At 48.8% G+C, this 20,951-nt stretch overlaps 1 protein-coding gene across 10 annotated transcripts in view; it reads left to right on the top strand.

The window, feature by feature from the left end:
• The first annotated feature begins 1,085 nt into the window (after window positions 1–1,085).
• Window positions 1,086–20,951, top strand: part of SORBS1 (sorbin and SH3 domain containing 1) — a 234,332-nt gene continuing 214,466 nt past the window's right edge. For 7 of the 10 annotated variants that reach the window (XM_024985512.2, XM_059881768.1, XM_059881759.1 and 4 more), the window contains exon 1: window positions 1,134–1,197. The gene's annotated coding sequence lies outside the window, so the exon portion shown is untranslated. 10 annotated transcript variants of the gene reach the window in all.

Raw genomic sequence — 20,951 nt, 5'->3', positions numbered from 1 at the left:
ATGGCAGCTTCATGAGCAGAGGAGGCTTGTCTGTTTCATTTTTGGCAGTAACCCCAGGGCCTAACATATATCTCCCGTGGGACCGCTGAATACTATATCACACGAATGAAGTCTCAGAGCCTGGCTTCAAATCCTGATTGCACCAGTGTGACCCTGACCAAGCCACTTAAACCATTTCAGTTTTCTCACTTGAAAAATATGGATTGGTAATAGCGACTCTCCTGTAGGACTATGAGGATCAAAACAGAGAAAAACTAGGAAGCATTAAGCGTATTGGCTGGCGTCAGGTGTATTGATAGTAGAAACACGCTGCGGGACCGCCAGGCACCGATCTAAGCTCTTTACACGAATGAGTGTGTGTGCGCTAAACTGCCTCAGTCGTGTCCGAGTCTTTGCGACCCAATGGACTGTGTAGCCCGCCAGGTTCCTCTGTCCATGGGATTCTCCAGGCAAGAATACTGGAGTGGGTTGCCATGCCCTCCTCCAGGGGAACTTCCCGACTCAGGGGTTGAACCTGTGTCTCTTTTGTCTCTTGCATTGGCAGGCAGATTCTTTACCACTAGCGCCACCTGGGAAGAGCTTTAACTATATTCGTCTTTTCTGTGTCCTACGAAATAGGTACTGGCTATTAGACCATTTTAAAAATGAGCAAACTGGGGTACAGGGGTTAAGTTATATGCACTCAAGACAGGTTAGGATTTTTTTTTTTTTAATGCCTAAGATTCCTTCCCAGCTCCCCTGGGATGATCCCTCAGAAGAATCAGAGGGCGCGCCGGGCCACCTTCCGGCTCAGCCCGAGGCCACCCAGGACAAAAAAGGGTTACTGGGACCGCGCGCACGTTCTCAGCCGGAGATCCGCGGGCCCGCGCGCCCGGCTCACAATGCAGCGGGGCGGGGCGGGACGGGGGGTGGGGGGGGTGGGGCGCTTCAACGCCTCCCATTGGCGCACACGCCCCTTCCTGTCACTGCGGAGCCCGGCACCGCCCCCTAGCACCGCCCGCCTACCAGGCGCCCCCGGAGTGGACGGTTCCAGACGCATGCTAATAAGGGGGCGGCCGCCGCAGCCCATTGGCCGGCCGCGGAGTGTCGGTGAAGTCAGCGCCGAGTCCCAGAAAAACAGAGCGGGGCCAACTGCAGCGTGTAGTGCGAGTGGGGCAGGACGCGCGCCGCCGGCCCGCCAGCCCGGAGACCCGCAAGGTAAGCCCGCGCCAGCCGCCCCTCGGCCGACGCTTGCTAGATCACCAGCACCGGCGCTGGGGGCGTGCGCCAGCCCAGCCCCCGCGGGCGGCGCCTTTGTCTCACGCTCGGAGGAGGTGCGTTTAAAGGGCCAGCTGTTGGAAGGACTTGGGGGACCCCCTCCCCCCAGAGCATCCCCCGTGGTCGCGGGGGAAACCGTGGCCCCCCTCGGTCGAACCCTCCTTCCTGCCTGCTTGGTGGATCCTCAGTTTTTAAGGGAAAGTTTCCCAGTGTGCCGGGGTTTGGGATATTCCAGATTTTTTTTTTTTTGGTGGGTGGGGGTACGTGCGATCATGGCCTCTGCAAGGAGAACGTCCGCCTGCTTCAGGCTGGCTGCAATATGGGTGGGTGGAGGAGACATCAAAGCCCGAGTGGGTTTACGCTGTAAAGTGAAACTACCGAGGAGAGGCTCCTCTGCAGCAGCCAGAGGAAGAAGGAGGGAGCGAGCGGCAGGATGGAGGCTTCTCAGGTGTGTTCATTCATTAGCATCCCTCTGGAGGAGAGGGCGGCGGGAGCAGAGCAAGGACTGTCGGCCTGGCCTAGGACCCGCCAGAATGAGCGGGTACGTGTGTATGTGTGTCCGGGGACGCCGGTGCCTGCTCATCCGGCCATGCTTCTTCATCCTTCATCCCTCAGAGTGACTGGCAGCTTCTTGCTAGCCAGCTCCTCACCGAGATGAACAGAAAGCGACTCCTTTCTCTGGATTCCCCGGGCATCCCCGGCTCTCCTCTGGAGGTTTTCTGAGGTGGCTTCCTTGAGAAGCGCTAGCGCCATTCAAGATAGAGGGGGAAACAAGCTTGAAATCATTACGTCCCCCCCCCCCCCCCACGAGGGAATGTGCTGTTGAATTCTGCATCCCGGTGCATCCGCTGTCTTAAAATGGCTTTGAAATTCACCAGTGCATGCTTTCCTCAGGCAGACAGAATTTATTACGCTATTACATTGCTACATAAAAGCAGAAAGGATCCCACTGAGTGTAGCTCGTTTTATCCAGACCCTGGATTTTCCCAGCATGTTCTGGCTGAGCCTTTGAATTTTTGTTGTAAACTGAGCGCTGGGATGCCCCTCTTGTCACAGGGCCGACCTGCCGAAATTGCCCGAATTGATTTCACCATCAATAGGAGGGAGGTTCATTTAGAGATAGCATGGAGCCTATCTAGCTTGTCAGGCCTTTGACATCACCCCTCCCCCCCACACCCCGGGTGCCCTTTTTCTTTCCTAAGTGAAGGCCAGGGAGGGCTTGTCTATCTCCAAGCCCCTTGGTTGTTGAACTCTAGATTAAATTTTGTGTTTTTGATTGTAAAGGTGGCTTGGTGGTGGTGGAAGAGAAGGGGGTGGAGCAGCCTCAGTGACAGAAAACAAATGCTGAACGTTTGGGGACTCCAGATCTCTAGACCTTAGAGACATAGGTGAGGTTAATGGCTGTCTATGGAGCCAGAAGGTGTGTGTGTGTGTGTGTGTCTGTGTCTGTTGGCTGTGAGGGAGGGAGGGGTGGCGGAGGAGGATATTGCCAGCAATTTTCTGCCCCACCCTCTTGATGCTGCCTTAAATAGCTCCTTGTCATCAGAGCTCTGATGTTTCAGGCTCTTAGTGGGAGAGGAGGGCTGGGAGGATTGGTCTGTTGGTACCTCTGTCCTGGGCACTGTTAGAGTGGTTGGTTAGGAAAGGGTTAGTTCTTCAGGGGTTGCAGAGAGCTCATTTCTCTGCTGGAGGGCGCTGAGTGGCACTATCTCTGGTGACTATCTCTGGTGCAGGGTATTGGCAGCTGAAAAGAGATGCTTTCTACCCCTAGGGTGAAGAGCTGGGAGGGTATTATCATCGTCTGTTACACACCCACCCTCGGTTGGACCTTTCCTCCTGTTACCTCCTGCTTTCTTTTATTCTAGTTGGAGAGTTTCTATGAACTTTTCTGAAAGTACTTGGAATGTTGGAAGGTGAGGTAGGAGTTTTTGGAAAGCAGATGCTTCTTGGTGTCAGAACAAAGAACTGTATGGGTTTCCGCTTCTCACTTCTCCAAAATAGAGTTCCATATAGATAGCAGAGTCTGGGGTTTTCTCTGCAGAGAATGAATGGGCAAGGTTCAGGGGAGAAAGCTTGTTAGGTAGTATTAGTAATCATCTGGCCATCCAAATTTAGCTCTGGTCTGCTTCCCTGGACTTGGAAATAGATTTGTTGTACAGAGACCTCACTGGTAATTTGGGGTTTAATCTGTCTCTTTGAAAAAGGAAACGGATGGTCTCAAAAAGCTTTAGTGAAAGTCTTCTGGGCCAGAAGCAGGACCTCTGGCTTTGATCTGGTCATGGATCTGCTCTGGGCTTTGGGTTTGTGGCTTCTGCTCTCTGGGCCTCTGCCCTTGTTGGGAAAGTAGAGGGTTTAGGAGTAGATTATATTCCAGGGTTCCCGACACATAACTGTTCTTAGATTCACAAGACAGTTTTCGATGGCATTTCTAGATTCTTTTCTGTTTGCTAAGCTGATGTTAAATTCACAGTATTGCTCGATGCCATGAAAGAAACATTCCAGGACTCAGACTTCTGTTGGATATTCAGATTCATCTGTTCCTTGATTAGTGTGATTGGGGAAGGCTTTGCTGTATCTAAGTAATTTAGAGTTCGAACATCTCAGGGTGAGGTACAGCCCCTCAGTGTGGGGGGCTTGGAACTCTAGCTGGGGTGACAGAATGCTGAGGAAAGGGAATTTCTATAATTCATTCCTGTGTATGTTTAATTCACTGCTTCATTTATGGTTATACAGGTGGGTGTTTGAATATCTGGGACCTGAGAGTTGGACAAGACGTCTGTGGTTGCCAGGTTCATCCCCCTCTCACTGGGGAATTTGAGGAATTGGGTGGCTTGGCTGTTCAAGGTCAAACAGCTAGTAAGATACAGAGCTGGGCAGAAACTCAGGTGGATTGACTCTAGGTTTTGTGTTCTAAATATACCTCCTATGCCCCCTCTTCCTCTGAGAGCAGTGATACTAAGACGGGGTAGAGAAGAGCAAGGAGAGATTAGGGGCAGAAAGGAGAGGTTGGGGAAGTAGACCAGGTAGGAGATTGGGGGCTGGTCAGGTAAGGAAGGGGAAAACAGACACCTGACTTGGAGGAAGAAGAGATGGAGCTGGAAGGGGGAGGCTCTATCAGCTGTGAAATAGCAGATTTCTGCAGCCCTTAGAGTGAAGTAAGGGATTGCTTTGGACAATCATTGGAGAGGATGGATAGAGAGTCCAGGAAGGGCTGAGACTGACTTGGGAGTCAGTCCCCTGGGATCTCTCTGTTGACCCTTAGCTTGCAGTGTTTGGTTTCAGAGCCAACTCAGGCCTTTGAAGCCAGTGGGGCAGGCAGAACTTGAACATGTGGAAAGTCAAATGTGCTGGGAGTGATGCTGGAAAATGCTGAGGTGGGAACCCATTCTGCTGAAGTACCAGTTCTGGGTTGGTTTTTTTTTTTTGCTTTTTAAATGCAAAACTAAAAAGTTTTCCATGGAATTTCTTTTCAATGCAAACAGCATTTTCTCCTGTCTCTTATTGGTGCTTTGTACATTTTCTGAGATGGTGGTTTGTGTAAGAGTGTTTCATGTACTCCCTTTGTAGAGGAGATACTTGGAGGTAAATGATTTGCTTGACTGTGGCATGTCTGAAGGGAGCTTCTGGCCCTTGACCTGAGCTAAGCCTCAGAATGTTTAAATGAGCAATTAAAGAGCTGTGAACAGTGGTTAGCCAGATTAGTAACCATTCGAAGGCAAGGATAAAAGGTGATAATACTTTGAAGTCTGTAGCCCAAGCCTACCCTGGCATATGCAGTGTCATTTATTTTGGCCTAGGAAGTGCCTGGAGAATCCCAGGGACGGCGGAGCCTGGTGGGCTGCCGTCTATGGGGTGCACAGGGTCGGACACGACTGAAGCGACTTAGCAGCAGCAGCAGCAGCAGCAGCAGGAAGTGTCTCTGTGAATCCTTTAGCTGTTCCTTCTTTTTGTGTGTGGCTACTCATGTCTGTCTGTCCCTGTGTCTTGCTGTCTTCCCGTCCTTTTCCTCCCATACCCCCCTCTGTCCATTTCTTTTTCTCTCCTCCTATTGTATCTTTTTCTTTGATCTCCTCTCCCATCTTTTATTTTCTGTCAATGACATAACTAATTGTAAGATATTTAAGGTGTTATTAAAATCTCATCCTCTCTGTTTGAAATCAGTTGAGTTCACTTTTTTTGAATGTGTGTATGTGTTTTACACACGAAAAAACAAACTAAACCCAATTAAATTGCTTTTTACTTCTGTGTGGTCTTCCATTGAGACAGAGAGAGAGAGAGAGAGAGAGAGAGAGAGAGAGAGAGATTTTTTTTTTCCCCCTCTCTGATCCTCTTCTGTGGTCAGTAGTGAGTCTTTACAGAAAAAAAAAAATTTCCCAGTTCACTGTCACATGGATATTATTGTTTTTATCACAAAAACAGCCACAACAATAGAAAAAGTTTCCACCCTTGTTTGTGGACACAGGGGACACCCTCTCCCAAGAGATGTGCCCTATTACTTGACTTCCTTCCATGGAAAGAGTGTCTGCAATGTATTCTCTAATGGAGGCCTGGGCTATAAGGGATCGGAGGTGCTGATGGTCGAGCTGGGGTTTTATCAGTGATCCTGGTAATCTTTAGAGAGGGGATGGGAGAAAGATGGACAGGCTTATGACCAAGAGAAGATATGTAGGAAACACTCAGTGTGATAGTTTTTTTTTTGTTTGTTTGTTTCCCCAGGCAGAGCTAAGTTACCCAGCAATAGCAGGCCCCAGACCACTTTGGAAAACAATGACATGCTTCTCAACTTTCCCATTCATGCTGGGACCCAACTCAGGGAGGGTAGGCGGCCCTTGAGAGGTTGCTGGTGTGAAGTCCCAGGTGCTTTGATGGATGCATGCGATGGCACTTTAACCTTTCTTCTGACTCTTGTAATAATTGTAGAGATGGTTGAATCTTGATGCTCAGCGGTCAGCAAATAGCTTAGTGTCTACAGTGGGCCTCTCAAACAAGAAGTCACCAATTTTTATGTTAAAAATTCACGTGAGTTTTGTCTTCTATAATACATCTGTGCTGGTTTTTAGAGTAAAAGCATTTAAAACACTTCACTGTTGGGTGCAATTGATGTTCCAGAAAAACGTTGTGTTTGGGGTCTTCTCTTGTCCATACCAGCCCTAAATATGCATAGCAAGTCCTAGACCAGTCAGAGAAGCCAGCAGTGGGGCAGGTGTCACACCTGTGGTGCTGGGAACTGTCCACCCAGCTTTTCCTGCTGCCTCTGCGAGACCCACTGGTGTGCCATCATTCAGAACTGCTTCATGTTCCCCCTGGTCTTTGATCCTTCTCCAGAAGGCCTGTTTCTCCTTTGCCTGGTGAACGCCCGCTCCTTTCAGATGTCCTCACATCTCAAAGAGGTGCTTTCTTCCCGTGTTTGCCTATCAGCAGTAGCCGGGGCCCTGTTTTCTCTACCGGATTATGAGCTCTGACAAGAGAGAATTTGTGTTTCAGCTCTTTTAAAATTAAAATTTAATTTGTATCAAAGTCATATGTATGACTTTAAAAGTCAAATGACACTGCAAGGCTCAGGAAGAAGGCTGTGTCACCCATCCTGATGACCCACTCCCCAGGGCTGGTCATGGAACACGGTTTTCTGTTGCTGCAGGAACAAATGACCACCAACGTAGTGGCTTTAAAGCAACACAAATTTAAATTACAGCTCTCTGGCTTAGAAATCCGAAAAGGGTCTCACTGGGTGAAAGTCAAGATGGTGCCAGGGCTGCATTCTCTTCCTTGCATCTTCCACTTTCTGGAAGCCGCCTGCATTCCTTGGCTCATGGCCACCTTTCAACATCTTCAAAGCCAGCAATGGCCAGTTGAGTACTTCCATCCATCACTGACCTTCTAACATAGTCACACCTTCCTGACTGCCTTCCCCTTCCCTTTTCCACTTTTGAGGACCCTGTGGTTACTTTGGGCTCACCTGGATAATCCAGGATAATCTCCCTGTTTGAAGTTCATTTGATTAGCAGCCTTTCTTCCACTTGCAACGTTAATTCCCTTTTGTCATGTAATGATACCATGTTTGTGGGTTGGGGGATTAGGATATGGGCGTCTTCATCTTGGAGGGGCCGTTACTCTGCCTTCCGTAGTCACTTCCAGGCCTTTTGGCTGTTTATGCTGATAGTACTGTTGTCCTGCTGTGGATTAGAGGAGCCCTCACTCCCCTCTTCTCTCTTCTCCCCACATGCTTGGTTTCCTTCATGTCCTCCCAGTGTGGTCTATCACAGTTTTTGTTACACTGATAGTCAATACTTACATTATTTTGACTGTGTGGATAGAGTTCCTGGCTGAGCCTTACAGTTGTACTGTAATGAAATTTCTTGTACATTTTTTTGAGTTAATAATTGCTTTTTTCCTATTGATTTAGTTTCCTTTGTGGTTATCCCAGAGTTTCTGAGAGGCTTTTGAAAACCTCTCTGTCTTATACACGTGTTCCTTTTTCTTTTACTGCAATTTTTTTTCCCTTGGAGGTCTCACTCCCAGAGGCCTCAGTTCCTCCCCTTTATTCCGAGCTGACTGACTTCTAGGCCTAGGGCATGGCTCGTCCTGGGGATTCCCTCACTTTACTCTGGTTGGAGCCTCTGTTTTCTGTTGATTTATTCCTCAAGAGTTTCTGAGAGAGGGTCTGTACAAGTCAGTCACCTCATACTTGCTTGTCTGAACTGTTCTTACTCTGCATTCACATTTGATTGGTGTTTTGATTTGTTTAGAATTTTAGGTTGAAAGCCATTTTCCCTTAGAATTTTGAAGGCATGGCTCCACTGTCTCCTAGGTTCCAATATTAATGTCAAAATTTGAATGCTATTTTGATTCTTGATCATTTATGGATAACCTTTTTTTTGTTGTTGTTGTTGTTGAAAGTTTTAGGATCCTTTCCCTTTCCCTATATTTGGATTGTTCTTGCTTTGAAAAGTATTATGCTAGGTCCTTGTTGTGTTCTTTTGATCTGAAGACTCACACTGTTCATTTTGGGGACATTTTCTTATATTTTTCTCTGTTAATTTCCTTTTGTCCTTTTTCGTGTTTTGTCTTTGGAACTCCCATTACTTAGATGTTGGACATCCTGGGTCAAGTTTGTAACTTTAAAATCTTTTATTGTTTTCCATTTTACTTTGAAGATTCATTTTTCTTTTTTTTTTTTCTAAATAGCATCTTGTTCTTGCTTCATGGGTGCAGTGAATTCACTTATATATGTTGTATTTTGTTTGTTTTTGCTGTTTTTCTGCTTCTCCTGTGCTGTCTTTGTTTCTGTGAAGTCCCTTTTTCCGCTTCTTTTGGTTATTATATTTCCCATTGGAACCATCTTTCCATGCATGCTGATCACTGATGGTTTATATTTTAAGAGTGGACACCAAGATGCTGATTGGGGATCTGTGGGACAAGGAAGGGGGCTTGTGAACCTCATTGGAGGGTCATTCAGTAGAGAGCCTCCCCTTTTTTCACTGGAGACACCTAGATATTGGTGTCTGTAGATCTTTTCTCGGGGAACGTTGGGTGTTCCTGGAGAGGAGTGTGCCTGGGGGGGTGTAACAGGCTGTGTGTTGTTCCTTCCAGGAGCCTTGATGGGGAAGGAGGCAGGGTACCCTGGTTGGTATGCAGACGTTCACTCTGTCTGTCTGTTTTCCGAAAGTTGCTCCGTGCTTTCCCTACCTCCCTCAGCTGTATCTCTCCCTAAGCTGTGTCTGAATCTGAATCAGAATGTCTGGTGTAATTTGCCCGAACTGTGATCCTCCACGTCCTGCTGGCCCAGGGAGGGAGGTCGCCAGACTGAGCAGATTGAAGGAGGGACCCTGGAGTCTGATTGCTCCCTGCGCCAACTTTCAGCAGGCTCCCCTCTTCCTAGTCCCCTCCCCTTCTCCCCTCACAGTCCCTGGTGCCCCCCTCCCTTCCCGAGCCTTCTCCTGTTTTTGTGGCCTAGGCACCATTTGTTCAGTGGTTTTCTACCCTGCTTGTACTCAGCAGAGCAGATGAAGCAGAAACCTGTATCAGTGACTGCCTGGCAATTGGCTCTCTGTCTTTGAGAATTCTGTTAACATATCTCATCAGCCATTGTCTCCTTTCCATTAAAAAGCAGATTCCTCTGCTGTCCTTTTCGTGGGGTTCTGGGAGAGAGCAGAGATAAATGTGGGTGTTCTGATCTGACTAGGAGTTTGTTTCATCTCTTTATCCAAGCCTCTAAACAGGTACCTGAAACATAGTATATTCCCAAGAAATGTTTGTTAGATGATTGGATGCATGTTTCTAAGATGGCATGCACACAGTAACTCCTCATATTTCAAGAGAGTGCCCAACATACCATCTTACAAAAATGTATCCATTGTTTATCCTGAGATGGATGTGATAACAAGCAGCAGGCAGATCCTGGCTCCCTCCCCATGAGGGGTCAGATAAGAAGCACTGTGAGATGGATTATAGACTGTTGGGCGGGTAAGTGACGAGGCCCACCTGTCATGTCCAGCCCTGTCACTAACTACCTGGGTCACCTTGAGCAGTCACTTAACCTGTCTGGATTGTGGTTTCCTCAGCTTTCAATTGAGCTGTTGGTCAGAATTTGATTGAGTTCACTGCCCCGAGTGCCTGCTGTGTGTGAGCCACGGTGCAGGGTCCCTCCGGGTATCTCTTTAGTTCAGTATTTTGTACTTGTGTCTGTTACAGCGTGTGTCACACTGAATTGATCTTGTTTGGTTTATATGTCTTTCTCCTGATCTAGTTCAGTGACTTGGATGGGGTAAGTAGTCTGCAGATTTTACCTCTTACTCTTTCTAGATGTGGGCTCTTGGTGCGGGCTGCATGGAGTTGTATTAGTATCTCCTGTGTCTGCTACAGTCAGCTCATAGGAGATGTGTGCAGACTTAGATTTTTCCACTTAGAAAGAGTACATCAAGGAGATATGAAAATGTGAGTTGCTCTGCCAGGATCCCCAAACCTTGTTTGCAGAATGAGGCCTCACTGGTTGGGAGTTTAGCTGTATACGCCCTGGCTGTCTCATGGAGAGGGGGGATGTGAATGCATTAAGTCAGTGGAGACAGCAGTCCTGGGCCATAGCTCTGACAGTAGGGGATTGTTCCCCCAAACAGATCTCAGTCATGTAGTTGTTTAACCAGCCTCACAGTGAACTAAGATTTGTATTTGTACTAATTAAGAAAATGAATTAGAGGTATTATACTGTATTTATAGTGTTTAAAAATGTTTAAGTGCTGTCTCATAACTTTGGTTTTCCCAGACCTGTGAGCTGAAGTGCCAGGATGAGTAAGTGGAAATTTCAGGGAGGTAGATTTATTTGTGTTGAACCTTTAGAAGACTTGCCTCTATAGTTTTTCATCTTGAGAGCCTCTCCCTCCTGATCTGCTTTGGGAGGCCTGAGCTCCTGGTCAAGCTGAGGCTAGATGTCCAGTGAGCAGGGAACCTGAACAATCGATCCTTGTGTGGCAATGAAGTTGTGGCACCTGAAAAGCCCTTTGCTTTTGATTTGTTCAACAAATAGTTACTGAGCTCCAACCACAGGCTGTGCTAGGGTCTGTGCTGGTCTCTGTGACTATAGCAGTGACCAAAAGAAATGGCACCCGGTATCCTAGAATTTAGAGACTAGAGTTGAACTTTCCAATCTGGTAGCCACTAGCCACATATGACTCTCTAAGTTGAAATTAACTAAAAGCTAGTCACTTATTCGTGTTCAACTCTTTGTGACCCCATGGACTATATATCCCGTCAGGCTTCTCTATCCATGAAACTCTCCAGGCAAGAATACTGGAGTGGGTTACTAAAATGAAATACAATGTACAATTCGGGTTCTCGGTCACACTAGCGGCGTCTCAAGTCTTCCATAGCCACGTGAGACTAGTGGCTGCCCTGTGCACAGCAGACCAGGTGTCTGTGATCAGCCTTGCTTCACACGCCTCTGAGGCACGGAAAGGCCATTAGTTTAAGGTCTTGCAGCTGGATGGGCCTGAGCTGGAGCTTGGCTTGCCTCTTCTGGAAGTGAGATCGGGGAGCAGAGTGATGAAGGGGTGACCTCTGTGCTCAGGCTGCCTGGGTCCCCATCCTCGCTCTATAAGTTATGTGTCTGTACCTCAGTTGCCTCACTTGTAAAATGGAGAAAAATAATAGTGCGCACTTCACAGGATTGCACAAGTCTTTAGAGCTGTGCCTGACGCATAGTCATCACTCTAATGCTGGTGGCTGTATTGAGAATGAGAATGGGTCAGAAGTTACTGGTAGTGTCAAGGGGGTGTTTTCAACCATGGAGTTGAAAAAGAACATTGGCCAGTGAAGCTGTGTTTGTAGAGCTGACCAACCATCTGGAGAGGGACATAGAACTGAGTATTTCTAAGCCTCTTCAGTCATGTGAGCTGATGTGAAAATGCCAGCATGTTCACGAAGCCCCAATACTGGTCACTGGTACTCAGAGCAAGAATCCTTTTGATGTCCCCTTCCTTCTGGTCTGCTTCTACCCATAACCCTTTCTCCTGTCCCCAAACATTCCTCCCCCCTCTGCCGACATCTCCCTCTTGGAAGGATGAGGTCACAGATGTTGACCATTACCCATGGAGCAAAGGGATATGCCAAAGGAGTGCAGAAGAGAAAAGGAACAGAGCCAGGTAATTTAGCGGTTGGGATCCTGGTCTTTTCTTGGAAGTTTCTATCCCTTGGTGATTTGCATTCCCACTATAGCTCAGCCTTGCAGGGAGGTCCATCTGATGTCCATCCAGCCCACTCTGCTGGATGAAGAGAGAGCTCTGCTGTTAGCCCCAGGGTTGGGAGGGTGCCCATTTGTGAGGTGAGTCCCTGCTTACATGTGGAACTTTTGTTTAAGAAGTACTTTAATAACCACAGTCTCATTGCACTCATTAAACAAATACTAGTGAACAGTGTAGACATAGACCCCACCCTCCTCAAGTTTATTTCCTCATTAACACTCAGAGGGTTGGGCTCTTGTCTTCCCCAGCAGGCATTCCAGTTTGTTTTGGGTTGTGAGTAGGAAGGTTTTGGGTGACAAGTGTGTGGGGCGTCGGGGGAGTGAGGATGCTCTAGACATGCATATAACCCACGTGGCAGGTAGTAGAGAGAGGCCAGTGATGGACCTGAAGTCAGGCGTGTAGTCATGACTGACCCAGGAATGACTGTGAGGAGTCTGTTCCTGGCAACCTGGATTCTCAACATGGCATAAAGATACTGCCTGAGTTCCAACACCAGTGAGCAGGAGTACTGACTACTGTACCTTAACCTGTACGTGGCTCTGCCCATGTCAGTCCCAGGTGGGCCCTGACTTTTCATCATCAGAGGGATCTTCTAGCTCATGGCAGCTGTAACTGCCATAAGGAACAGGCACTCAGTTGATCCCAGATGAGGAAACTCATTCCTCATTTCTAGCATGCCTTAAACATCGATTATTATTTTTGAATATTTATTTGGCTGCGCTGGGTGTTAGGTGTGGCATGAGGGATCTTTTTTTAGTTATGGCATGTGGGATCTAGTTCCCTGACCAGGGATCGAACCCAGGTCCCATGCATTGGGAACGTAGAGTCTTAGCCACTAGGACCACCAGGGAACTCCCTACATGAATTGATTATTCCCATCTGCCTGCGGGCCACCTTTGAGCTTGGTTTCTCAATATGAAGGGTCACTAGGACATAATGTGTGAAATCCTGTTTCTCTCGTTGCCTGGAATCTGTGTCTATATTGTGGCTGTGCACGTGAACAGTTTCGGACGTTGTAAATAAATACAGTTCATTTGCCGATTGTTCTTCTCTACTCAGAGTTTGTCTTTAGTCAGGGCAGATCCAGCATTGGGTGACTGTTTCTCACCAGGACAGAATGATGGCCAGGGGTTGTAGTTGCTGATAACAAATTAACAGGAGAGAAAATGGAAACAGTTTCATGGTGCATTGCTGTTGGGGGTCTTTGCAAGGCTGCTGTAGCATACACACTGCTGATTCGTCTGTGCTTGGGTCTCTCTTTGTAGACATTGCACACAGGAGGCTGGATCTGGAAGCCAGGGATGAGGTAAGAAAGACTGGAACTGGATCTGGGAGATTTGAGTTGCTGCCCCAGTCCCCGGGCAATAGGCTGGGGAGCAAGCCAGACATCTGGATGGTGAAGCCAAGGCAAAAGTAGGAACTGGGCTACGTTAAGCAGGACAGAATGAATCAGGCCCTGGAGAAAGCACAGTCCCAATCGGGACAGAAAATAGAGTAGCTGGAGAAAGCTGGGACTCGGGAGAGTCCAGGGCCTAGGCAGGCTTTGGTGGTAGTTGCTGAAAACCTGGTTGCCAGGCCCATGAGCCTAGGCCAGCTTGGTCTCAGGCCTTTGAGGACTATTTTGCATTTGCTTTGTGGGGCTTTTATGTTGGACATGGTACGTTAATGAGCCAGTCCTGGCAGGTGTGAGGGGGCGAGGCCTCCCAGGAACTGGGAAATATTAGTCATGCCTGAGCACTGATAGAAGATACGGCTTCTCTTGGGGACAGCTGCTGCGAGAGGAGGCCCCGCAGCCGCTAGCCTGCATTACAATCCACGGTCTTGGTTTTATCTTTAATTATTAAAGTCATGGGCTATTTAAACACACCTGAAGCATCATTGTAAATAATTTTCCCTTCTTGGGATCAGAAGAGCTCCAGTAGGGAAGAGGTTTTGTGGATGTGCTTCTTTCTGGATTGTCCAGGTTGCTTCTGCAAGGAACATACACCTAGGCAGCCAGGATACCCAGAGGATGCCCTTGACTGTGGGTACACACCTCCGAGGGCTGTCTTACACATTGGTGTTTATTTTGTGTGAATCCTTAGTTCAAGGAGTATAGGGTTTTCTTTTGCATTGTAGGCAAGGAAGAAGCCGTGCTGTTAGAAGATGTAAAATATTTAACACTCTCTTTAAAAAATTAAACTGCCCAGGAGCCTTTGATTGGTGGTGTCCATGGCAACATGTATGGTTTTCAGGAGTGTCTTCCTGTGGCTTTGGGGCTCCTCTGAAGCAGGGGGCGGTTGCCACTGGCAGGACTGGCTGGGAGGCAGAGAGCCCACCTGCTCTGTTTGGCTCAGAGGCTGGGCACGTAGCAGGGCTGAGTGACCCTTTCAGAGGCACGAAGCTGGGGGCAATCTGTTTTGATAGTAGAGAGGAGTGAGAGGGAGGAACTCGCCATCCTTTAGGGGCTTGTTCATTCATTTTGTTTTATTGGCCTCTGTTGGCCCCTGGCGCTTACACGTCTCTGTCCAGCCTCAGGACTTTTGCCCATGTGGTTTCCTTACCCTGGAGTGTTCTCTTCTCCCTCACCCAGCTAGCTTTGCTCATCTTTCAGGTTTCAGCTGAAGGCAGCATATTCCTGGGGGGAAGCCTTCTCGGACCCTCTGGAGCATGTTCACCCCCCATTTGAGACTGTCCTGATTCAGTGGTTTTAGACAGAGCATTCTGCATAGCATCTGTGTCAGCCACTTTGTCACACTTGTTTGGCTGATCCTGTTTGTCTGCCCACCCAGCAGTTTGTAGGACCCAGATGCCAGCAGCCGGGCATTCTATCCCTGGTGCCTACCTAGCATGTGCCGGGCCCACAGGAGGTGCTCCCTGTCTGTGGGGCAAATGAATTCCTTTATTAAGTTTTTAGTTCTGTCCCAGATTCTGAGAATACAAAGGGAATCAAACACTCCTGCTGTCCTCGCAGAATTCCTGGCCTAGAACAGTGGGTGAGCTCTCAGGATCGGTATTGAAGGACCCAGAGAAAACATTATCAGTTGAAGTTCTGTTTATTCTTTAACTCAAACAGAAGAGCAAGACGTAGCTTTCCTATTTATAGTAGTCCAGATTTTATCGTTAACTTATAAGTAAATATGCTCAAAGCTATTTACTAATAGGAAGGTATGATCAAACGGATTTTGACCACTGGTCTAAAAGGAGAGGTTGGCACATAGAAGAGTTTTCATGCCAACATGTGATGAGCAACAAGTTAGGGCAAGTACAATGGGCAAAGGGGAGCTGGGCCCAGCCTAAGGAAGGGCACTCCTGGTGAAGATAGGGGTGGTGTAAGAGGGGCAAAGACTTTTTAATAAGGCTGGAGTAAAGACAGGAGGCGGGCCTACTGGATGGCCCTCCTGGTGTTGATGGGGGCTGAGAACTGGGAATACTGAAATGGGTGAGATGCAGCCCCTGTCTGCAGGATGGACACAGTCTGGGTGGGGTCTTCTACTAGAACTGTACAAAACATGCCTTAGGAGACAGACAGTGGGTACCTGGAGTTCAGAAGAGAGTGGGTATTTTGTTTAGGAGAGATCAGGTCTGGTTATACTTTGAAAAATTTCCCATGAAGGTCACACCACTCCCTCTTTTCATTGCAGAAGGGGAAGGGGAGAGAGCTGGGGACTGACTTCCAGCCTCTTTCAAAAACCCCCTCAGGGTTAGGCTTCTCCATGATATTCTCCTTCATCTACTCTGACTTGCTTAATGTGATTTAGATACCCACTCATGGGCTATATTTTCTGGCTTATAAAATTGTATGTGAATAATTGTACACAAACATTGTATACACCATGGCACATGGTATATATAAGTATGAATATTTGGTGCATTCACTTACCTGTGTAATTCTCTGCACTCCTTTCTTTTTTAAGTCCCAGGGCTTGAAGTAATTATGTAATTAGAATCCACATAGTGTGGCTAGATAAGGTGTAATTAAAGAGGAAAGCCTAATTTTGGAAGAATGATAAGAGGTCATTTGACTCATTCTGGGCCCCAATCCAATCTGGGAAGAACAGTGAGAGGTCACTTAGATGAACAGAGCTTGAGGCCACGCAGGAGTCTGGACTGGCCTGCTGGACAGAATGCTTCAGTTTCCTGTGAAAGCCATTCAGTGAGCATCCTCCTGGTGTGGGTATCATAGGAGGTCTGGCCATGAATAAGGAAGAGAAGGTCTGGAGCTTAGGGAGGACTCCGGGAGGACATGGGCTCGAGGACAACTAGGATGTCCCAAAGTGGAGATAGGAGGACTCCTGGGGGTGACGGGGATGGTGGGTTGGGGGGGAGTCACAGAGTAGGTAGCATCTAAGATGTCCTTGCTCTTGAAACTCTCCTTACCCTTAAAGGTAAAAGAACTTTCTGGCACCTTAGAGGCACTCAGGTAATGATTGTGGAATGAATGCCAGGCTGAGGTTGGAGGTGGAAGGAATGTAGCCAGGTTGTGGGGTGATGCATTTGTGGTTTGGTGAGGAGGTAAGCTCAGACAGCTCAGCAGTGCGGTGACCCTGGGGGCCAGGAGAATGCCAGAGAATGCCAGGCCGAGGCCTCAGGTCTGGAGGGGGAGCCTTGAAGGGCAACAGGACGGGGAGCCAGGGCGGGAAGGGAAGACTTTCCAAGGAGGCGAGTCACCTGTGACTCCTTGGCCTCCCAGGCCAGAGTCTGGGGAGGGAGCCGAGAGGATCCAAGAGAGAGGGGAGGGGCCTCGGAGGGGAGCAGGGCCAGGCCGGGTGGGCCAAGGAGCTGGAGGAACTGGTGCGTGGGGTCCAAGGCTTGTAGGGCAGGAAAGGTTTGATCTGGTGGGACTGAGGAGCTGTGGCAGGTTTTTAAACAAGAGAGTGGCATGAAAAAGGCATGTTGTCCTTGTCCTGATGTGATAGGGACCAGGCGGTGGCCCTTTATCAGGGTTCCTGGTCTTCGTGATGAGAAGGAGGTGCGACACGAGGCAGGGGGAGAGGTGGAGGTGACCGTGAGCTTCCCAGCCTGGGAGGATGGTGACGCTTGAGACAGGAGAGGGCCAGGCTGATGGGCAAGAGGCTGTGAGCAGAGGCTTGGTGTGTCTAGAGTCCTGAGTCTCCGGTCCTAACCCAGCCCTGCCTTTGAACTAGCTGAGAGATCTTGGGCCAATTCCCTGATCTCCTGGGCTCTTTATGGCAAGGGGAAGGATCTGGGCTGGAGATCTGTGAATTTGTGAGGCTGCCCTATGGGGGTGAGCAAAGAAACATCTTCCTGGAGTGGGCAGTGGGTGTAGGGGAGAGGCTCTGGGTGATCAGGTTGGATGAAGAATTTGGAGGAGAAGAATATTCAGACTCACCCTGCCCTCTCAGGGTGCTTATGAGACCCTGACATAAGGGGCGTATAAAATCTCAGCCAGGACAGTGTTGAGGTCTCTGCTCCATTCTGAGTGGAGCAGGGGAGGGGTTAATCTTCCTGGATTCACAGAAAGGAAATTCTCAGAGCAGGGAACTGGCTTTTAGTGAACTCCTACCCCCTCCTCTCCACCTGCCCCTCCCACCCCACTCCCCAAGTCAGCTTTTGGGAAACTGTGGCCTTGGACCTTTAGAAAAACGAGTTTGTGTGGAGAAGGTTTCCTGACAGAGGAGGGCTTGGATAGAGCCTGGGGAAAGGGCAGATGGAAGGACTTCCCAGAGAAGGAGAGTGACCCAGAGTTACAGTACAGGATTTCAGATGGAGAGCCCAGAACGGAAAGCAGACATATTTTGAATACCTAGTGTGTGTGTTAGCTCTGTGCCAGGTGCTTTCATGATCGTTGTCTCGTAATCTTGACCTCATTTCTGCCTCTATTATCCCATTTTACAGATAAGGCAGCAGGATAAGACAGATGAACTAATTTGCCCAAGGTCTCAGAATGGCAGGATTTCATTTCTCAGGGGAACCTAGGGAAAAGGGGGAAAGATGTGTCTTTGTAACACTTATTTCTTCTTAAGCACTTACTGAAAATGTGGGTCCAGCCGCCCTCTGTGCTGCGGCATTCCAGTATAGCACAGAATCTTGGTGATCTCCAGGGTCTAAATCTCTTACTTTATGGATTAGGAAACTGAGGCCCAGGAGAAGGGCTATGCCAGGGTCAGGAGCAGAATAGGGATGAAAACTAGGAGAGTCTGGAGACTTCGAGACTGTTATGGCTCTTTTAAGGCCTCCCTGTGGAAAAGTTTGTTTTTAGACAACAATGGAACCCTTTGTCTGGAGAGTTGGTCGGGGCAGGGTTGGAGCTGAAAGATTCTGTGTGTGTGTGTGTGTGTGTGTGTGTGTTCTTTCCTTCACTTTAACCTCAGATGCCTTTGAACCAGCAGGAAGGATTCCTTAAGACCAAAGGTTAAGACCAAAGGCATTTAACAGGTGGAAAGGGCATAGGAAGTGTAGGGGGGGGGTGGGGGGTGGGGGGAGAAGATCAGAAACCAAAGAAATAGAAGATTAAACTCTAGGCTTGGCTAAAAGGAATTTTCCAGGCCTGTAAAAACTCACTAACGTTTATCAGATCCCCACTGTGCCTGGCAGTCTTTATGTGTCATTTTTATGTAACTGCCATGGCCGAGGTGCTGTTGATTGCTCCCATTTTATAGATGAAGGAACTGAGGCTCCAAGAGGCTGTGATGTGCCTCATGTCACAGAGATAGTAAGACGTAGAGCCAGGACTCCAGCCCATATCCACCTGATCAAAAGCTCTGCCTGTAACCCCTAAGGTGTTTTATAGTACTGGGAGCGTCAGGAGTCTGAATATTTGGGGATATACAGAATAGCACATTTAGGGAGCGAGCCCTTCAGCCATGGTTCTGTGGAGGCAGTTTTACTCCTATGGGACATTTGGTGATGTCTGGAGAGACTTCGCTTGTCATGTAGGGGGTGCTCCTGGCTTTTGGTGGGTAGAGGCCGGCATGCTCCTCATATATCCTGGAGTGCAGGATGGCCCCACCACCAAGTTACCCCACACCAGATGTCAGTGCTCTGAGGCTGAGCACTCCTGCCCCTGGGGGGCCTGGGTGTGTCTTTACCTCAGGCATAGGGTGCGTAGAAGGCCACCTGGAAAGCCCACCTGAGTTGTTCCCTTGCCTTCAGGGACTTGTGTTGTACCTTAGGGGATGTTTGCAGTTTGGGTTCCTCACTGATTCCCGAGGGGCTGGCGTGGTGGTTGTGGAGAGTGGAGGCCTAGAGGAAAAATTCCAGTAAGCCCAGGGTGGCCCAGGGCTGCGGAGCTGCAGCAGGTGAGAGGTGGGTGGGTCCAGTCCTGACTGCCAGGAACTCATTCGACTGTCTCTGGGTATCACCGAAATAAGAACAGATGCAGCTAATTGTCTGTTTTTTTCCTTCGTAAAAGGAAGTGGTCACTATGACCACTCACCACCGGAATGTCTGAGAAGGGGGTACCCATGTTGCAGTTGCCCTTGGAAGTGACCGTGACGCTTGCCAAGCTCCTTTGTTACTAGTTACTGTTTAATCGGACTCTTGTCCGCCAGGGCCACTCAGGGTAGAGCTGCAGACATGTCTGGGAAAGCCTGGGCACCCATGGCCCTTACTTGAGCTTCTCTGAGCAGTTTTATCTGCACATTGTCAGTGGCGGAGCCCCCTCTTCCAGGTCAGGTACAGGCAAAGCATGTGTGTGTTCTTGTCTTGCGTGGTATATGTCACCAGGTGAGACTTTGGCCTCAGCAGGCCTTCCCCTGTGACCCCTGTGTCAGGCTCTCCCTCCGTTGCCAAGCTTCCATCGCAGCGCCTTTCCCCTGCTGGCCCTCCCAGCCTTCTATCACCTGGGCCCCGCCCCAAGACCTCCTTTCTGAAGCTCTCTGGCCACATGAGCTGCCAGAGTCACCTCCCCACTCCAGACACCCTCTGCCCAGTGACTCCTCTGGTCGTTTATCCGGTCATTACATCCTACTGCTGCTGTGTCATCTTCTGACCTCTCCAGGGGTTCACTCCCTAGTGGTGTGGGCTTGGGTGAGTCACTTAACCTCTGGAGAAGCAACGTAATGTCAAAGCAGGTAACCTTAGTCCCCTCCTAGCATCAGTGTGGAAGGGGAAGCACAGCTCTTGGATGTGGGGCGTTTCTCTAAGGTTGGTGGAAATTTAGGCTCCCCTTGGATCGCATACAGATTTGTGGAGAACTTGGAACTCCTTGTCGGAATGCTGTCTCCAGACTAAATGAGGAAACTTCTCTAATAGTAATTCTTTGCTCATCAAATGTTTGGTGAGTGCCTGTTGTGTCTAGAGGTGTGTGGGGGGTTCAACAGGACTGTACGTTGGGTCTCTTGGGCACGACCTTTAAGGAGCCCCAGCCCTGTGGGGTACTGGGGTACAAAAACTTAACCAAGGAGCTTCCAGCATATCACCCTGTTTCCATCCTTACTACCTGCTGTCACAATTGTGTACACCACCCCCCACCACATACACCAAAGTTCCATAAGAGGTGGAACTTTTTCAGCCTTCTTCACTATGTGCCCAACACATAATGTGCAGTTAGTAAATACTTGTTGAATGAATGCAGTCAAGAATGGCACCATTTAACTTGGGTTTTGCAGGGAGAGTAGGGCTTCCCTGGTGGCTCTGATGGTAAAGAATCTGTCTATAACGCAGGAGACCCAGATTCAATCCCTGGGTGGGGAAGATCCCTTGGAGAAGGAAATGGCAACCCATTCTAGTATTCTTGCCTGGAAAATCCCATGGACAGGAGAGTCTGGCGGGCTACAGTCCATGGGGGTCACAAAGAGTCAGACATGACTGAGTGACTAACACACAAAAGCCTTGCAGGGAGAGTAGGAGTTAGACCTCTGTAGGTGGTGCTCTGGCCAGCGCTGGGGTCGGGTGGAGGCAGGAGGAGGAAATGCTGGGAACAAATGCACAGGGATAGTAAAGCCCAGGATGTGCTGTGTAACTACAGGTCCATTGGAATTGGACCTGCAAAATGCAGAAAGACTGGAAAGGTAAGCT

The sequence above is a fragment of the Bos taurus genome, chromosome 26 (assembly GCF_002263795.3).
Source record: "Bos taurus isolate L1 Dominette 01449 registration number 42190680 breed Hereford chromosome 26, ARS-UCD2.0, whole genome shotgun sequence".
NCBI lineage: Eukaryota > Metazoa > Chordata > Mammalia > Artiodactyla > Bovidae > Bos > Bos taurus.
Note: the sequence above shows the minus strand (reverse complement) of the source record. Positions and strands in the feature narration are given on the sequence as shown.